This window comes from Atractosteus spatula, chromosome 13 (genome assembly GCF_055471065.1).
Source record: "Atractosteus spatula isolate fAtrSpa1 chromosome 13, fAtrSpa1.hap1, whole genome shotgun sequence".
NCBI lineage: Eukaryota > Metazoa > Chordata > Actinopteri > Semionotiformes > Lepisosteidae > Atractosteus > Atractosteus spatula.
In genome coordinates this window covers 25,302,100-25,308,346 of record NC_142718.1, presented here as the reverse complement: position 1 = coordinate 25,308,346, position 6,247 = coordinate 25,302,100, and positions in this window count along the sequence as shown.

The window sequence follows — 6,247 nt, the reverse complement described above, 5'->3', positions numbered from 1 at the left end:
ACAAAACCAGAAATGCTCAGTTTGTCCCGAAATAACAAGGTTTCTCAGTTTAATAAATAAGATACAACTGCACCTTCTACAGTAATTCTTAAGTAGATATAGTAAATGTGAATACATTTTGTATGTACAAAAAAGAACAGCTATAAATCCATTTTTTTTACTACAATGTCAATAACTGTGACACAAACACACCAGACACTAAGTAAAACAAAAAAGCTGTGGTTCAATCTTAATGTAAAGAAAAAAACAAGTCATTACTCAAATGGATGTTTATAGAACACTAGTCTAGGACAACTTTATTTCACTGGGATATTTCATTTTCCTTTTTGCAAAATTAAAAAAATTAACAGACATGACTGCATTCCATTAAAGCTGTGCAAAATAAGCATTTTCAGGTGCACCTAACATCCTTGACTGAAGCAAATGATGCCTGGAGCCAAGTGATCAAAACTGAGCATGATTAAACTGCAGAGTATGCATTAATACATTTAAATGGAATTTTTATAGGCCTGTTCTTCATGCATATTATTAATTGCAACAAGAAAACCACAGACACATATAATAGCTCATCAGTTTGTAGTTGAGGCCTTTTGACCTTGAAAAATCAGCCATTATTAAAACTAATACTGTTAAATGATGCTAAAATAGTTACATTATTTGATTTCCTTAATCTAGCAAGAGTGCTTGCATACTCTGACAATGTGTATAGTTTTTGCATGCATAACAAATGATTACAGCTGGGTTTTTCTGAGTTGTCATTTTAACTACAGTTTACTCTTTTAACCACATAAGATATAAATATAAGAAAGTTTGCAAACAAAAGGCTATTTTGTCCTATCTAGCTTTTTTGTTCATTAAAAGCTACTGTATGTGATCTGAATATGTCATTCCTTGAAAGAAAAGGCTTTGACAACATGGCTAGGTTACAGTGCAGAAATACAGTTTGCATTTGTGTCCCCTCATTCATGATTAACTGTTGATTTTAAAGAAGACCATGTACTGTAGTTGACTTTATCATCATTCTCTGTTCAAGGCAAAATTATTCTTTTTAGCCTTTCAATGTAGGACATTGTTTTAAACATAAGAAAGCCTCTGGATGCTGTTCTGTGGACTGGTCACAGAGCATTTGTACTTTTTTGTTACATTGTACATAAAATTACATACAACATTCCAAATGAGGACTTACTAATACAGTATACTGTATAATTTATACCATAAGACTTTTTTATTGCTTCCGTACTTTAGAAGGTGAAAGTATGTGAGGACAAAGACAGATTAGCTTTAAAAAAGGGGGGGTGTTCTCTTATGTTAAAATATTAGCTACCAATATTAATATAATTAGATTTACAGTATATATACCTCTAACAATCAATTGGTCCACCCCTAATCTCAATTACATCTAAAACAAGTTACCAAATCAATTCAGTTTACACATGGAGATATTTGACAACTTAACAAACAGCAGTTTGATCCAGCACTGCATGAGAGGTGGGTAGCTTCTTCCAACCTTACAATTCCAGCTGGAGTTTTTTTTTTATCATCCTTCCACTTCCAATAAGTCCTAAGGCTATCTGAATTGACACAACAGCGAAATGTGTTTTTCTGTTAGTGCCTCAACTACCTTGTACCTCTTGTTAGACTACTTATTTGACCCTAGCAAACTGATGAAAAGGTCTAATCTGCTGTTAAGCCATCTCTCTTTCCTTTTTTTTAGGATGTGTCATTCAAAGGGAGCACAACATTTTCCAGAATTCTTGTATGCCAGTTTGTGAATATAAAGCAAGACACTAAAAAACAAATTAGTTTAACATCAGATTTTACCAAACAACAGAATACAGATCTATTCAATCCCCAAACTCTATAATGAAGAATAAATGTGGTGAAATGTTTATCTGCAAATAAAAACCTTATGCTAATTTAATAGCAGGAATACCTACAAAGTATTCATGGCTGTGATGTGACTGGATCAAATGACAGTAAGGTAACAATTTGCCCAGATCATTTTTAACAGGGTGTCATTGAAAACACTGTTCTCAAATACCAACAGAATAGTAATCTTCCTCCCAAGAAAAAATTCTAAGAGAAGAGAAGGGACCCCAGTTTGGACCCTCTCTATGTTTCATTCCTAAAGCTTTTTCAAGTAATACTCATGCTGTTTTGACACACAGCCAAAACGCCAAGTGCATTCTTTCTTACAAATCAGATAAAGAACATGACAGTCCCTCCCTTTCAGGAGTACATATGTACAGACGACACACTGCAACAGATAAAAGTTAAACTGACCAGTGCCCTTAAATCACAAATTATGTTTTTTTTTTCAGTCCAAAAACACACTGTTATATGAACATATACATACTATATACAGTTTTATGCAAAAGTTTGGCTAAATTACTGGTTATTAAATTATGGTTGTTGATTTTCTACGTGAAAAGAAGTTAACACAACCTTTGAAGCGAACAAACTTAAACTTGACATGTTTGTGCAAATATTAATGCACAGTTACTATTTATTTGCTAAATTTAACAGATTTAAAAAAATAAAACAGTAAATGTGACATGTGCAAAAGTTTGGGCAACTACTTCAAGAAACGAAAGAGTAAGGTTTTGGAACGGCCTTCTCAGCTCCCAGACTTGAATATTATTGAAAATCTGTGGATAGATCTCAAACATGCAGTGCGTGCAAGATGACCTAAGAATATGTCTGAACTAGAAGCGTTCTGCAAGGAAGAGTGGGAAAAAATTCCAAAAGAAAGAATAGAAAGGCTGTTAGTTGGCTACAAGTAACTTTTGGAAGCTGTGATTTCTGCCAAAGCAAGTGTTACTAAATACTGATTGATAGGGTGCCCATACACATGCCACATTTACTGTTTTATTTTTTATATATCATATAATATATAAAAAGCTTCAGTGGGTTGCCAGTTGTGAGTTGCAGAGTGATATAGCTGCTGGCTGGAGTTTACCATGACGTTTACAAAACAGCCAGAACCAGAGCCAGAATGTCACTGTATTTGAGTTGAAATGTCATGTGTCTGGCCAGTGTCTCTGCTACAGATTACATTTCAAAACCACGGATTTCCCTTTAGCAAAAAAGCCTTTACCAGTTTTGACCATGAAATCCAAAGTCCATTAAAATAAGTCCATTTAAGTGAGGGTTTACTGTACCATGGAGATCATTAGTGTCCTTGAGCACTATTATTTTATTCAATGTATTTAAGGCAGCCCTTCAGATGTAATGAACTCCTGTTTCCTGTATTTATGTAAACAGACTCTTCTGGGCAATCATCAGGCTATAATCTGGATGGAATCATAACACAGATCCTTCAGCATGTTAAATAGAAGCAATTGTAGATCAGTGTAACAGAAAACCTTGAAAATGAAGAATTGGGACTTGTTGTGGCCTACAGAAGAGCAGTCTCTATAGATTCTGTATGTTTTCTCCACCACCAAATCTTACTGTGTCAGGGTTTTGTCCCACTCTGCTACATCTGGCAATCCCACATTCACTCTCCTCCCTAGAATCACTGTGTGAACATTCATATTTTTTTTCTGTTTCCACTCTTCACCAAGTGCAGTTATAAGATTGATTCCTAAATCATTAATATTTAAATGAAGCAGTGGTTAGGGTTCTAGACTAACTGTAAGGTTCTGGGTTAAAATATTGATTACACATTATTGGTGTATCTTTGAACAGGGCATTTCACCCACATTACTCCTATATAAGTGCTCAGTTGTATAAATAAGTGCAAATGTGTCACATTGGATGAATAGCATTCAACGTCATTCAAATAAATAAGTAATTAGTCCCCACTTACTGCAGCAATCCATGAACTCACCATTCAGTTCTACCATACAGTGCGTGTTGCTCTATTGATTTTTTTTTGCAGATGAGACATTTTAGCTACTGTAGCTCAGGAGAGTTGAATTATTTCAACTTCTTGGCAGAGAAAGAAGAAGGAAAAGGGGCACATTTTTCTTGGTTCCTTATATCTCTAGTGGCACCACCACACAAATAAGATGTAAAGGATTGGGGGACAGCAAAGAATACAAATGAAGTTGTGGGCATTTGCAGCTCTAATTCTGAGCTATCCCAACATAGCATTCATGCATTCTCCCCTGCAAGCAGTATGAAGTTAATTCCAGCTGGAATTAATTATCTTCATTTAAACCAGCACCTTGTGTAATCAGTAGTGTAATCAGCAATGCCACACTATGTAACAACAAAAATGTCAGCATGCAAAACATTTTGTTGAGGAATCATGTAGACTTCTGCTTACTTCCGTTTTTAAAGCAGTTTTTATTTTTCCATGAGATGCTGACATATTAGTGGCTTTATTGCACAAAATATTAGCAGTATTAAGTTTTTGGAACAAGTAATACAGTAGATTTATTCCATGCTGAAAAGAGAAGAGAGAAACCACAACATTTCGGCTGTGAAGCCTTCTTCAGATGTGAGCTAACACCTAAAGAAGGCTTCACAGCTGAAGCGTGTTTTTTCTCTTCTCTTTTCAGCATGGAATAAACCTATTACTTGTTCCTTTGCAGACTAGGCATGCCGACACAGCTACCCACCTGAACTACTTCAGTTTTTGACCTAATTGACCAGTGTTTATGCAAAATTAGGTCCATATGTCTTTTGGTTGTGCTCCTTTCCTCATGGTCATAAAAATTCCTGCAGTTCTTTTACTCTTCCAGGCTCCTTGCTATCATTCAACCAAACTAAGTAATATAGTCCTCTATAATGGAGACAAAAACCCTCATCACTGCAGTTCAGAGAAGCTATAACTGCACCCTGACAAAATAAATAAATCAAGGGATTGAAAACACTGGCCCTGAAATGATACTAGTCACTCAGATTCAGGCTGTCAAAAGTGATTCAATCAATGATGCTATTGGCAAGCTAGAGTCCAACCTTAATTATGTGATTAAGACACAGAGCATTTACACATAGTAAAATTAGAAATACTTTTTTCATTAGGCAGAATCATTAAAGGTAGTGACATTCATTAAACCAAACTGTATCAAAAGAAAATCCTAAACTGCAAAAAGATCAAGCGGAAATTTCTAGGTGTGGGGAGAAATCTAAGAAATAATGTCACCTTCATGGTAATATAAATTTGTTAAAATACATGCCATTTTCTATTGTTAGAAAGCTACCATCTTCTGACAACATACAATTAATCAAAAAGAAATGTGTCAGTTGAAATTAAGAGATGTATGGAAAGGGACCGCATACTTTGTATTCTGTTCTGTCTAGCAAATTAACTATTACTGATCTATAACCTTTCTTAGTGGGCTCTGTTTTTGAACCAAAGCATGGCAGACATGTGACTTGAAGCAGTGTCATTAATTTCCATCAGTTAATGTGAATACACTCTTTGTTGGCTTAATGATGAAAAACTATTAGGATTTTCAAGGATTCTGGTTAATTTGCTGTGTCTGACAATGACATGGTAACCAAGACACCACAGTTCAGACTTCCATGAAATCAAACAACCTTCATCTGTAGCCATAATGGAGTTCAAAATTAATGTCTTCTATCTAAAACACACTATAAAAGCTAATGGTATGGTATTTAATAGCATGATTCCTAATTTAATCACGTATATCAGGATTGTTATTAACATCTGATAATTCAATAATTCACCTTCATGGATGAACTACTGTAATAAGGTGTAAGAAGATCTGATGTTAGAGCTGTTCAGAATGTCAAAACCCCACTCTAAATTTAAAGAAAAATAGAGCGACCTAACCATATAACCATATAACAGGGACACAAAGCAATAGGCTATTTCATAGCCTACTACCTAGCTTCCTACTAAACACAAAATCTTTATAAAATATTCTAGCAGAAAATTGAGAATTAATGGCATTGTTTTTAATTTAGGAAACTCCAAAATTGGCTGCAAAAATGTTATTCATATTGTAAAAGGGCAGTTAATTCAGACAAGATGGAGATCCTTGTCTGAACCACATTACCCAGAATGCTGTGGTTAATGAGCTGCTACACTCAATCTGCAGATGTGGTGATAAAACAGCTGGTAAGGTGGTAATAAGGTGGTACAAAACAACAAGCAGAGGCTACTATTTCTCTGCACTGTAAGTAAAAAGCACTTTTTATTAAAGAACAGAAAAGCAGGTACTTCTCCATGTGTGTACAGTATGTTTTCCTGGGGACACCTATTTGTACAGTATAAAGCTTAACATGTCCAATTTTATTCATAAGCCATTATTGCAAACAGCAGGAGATG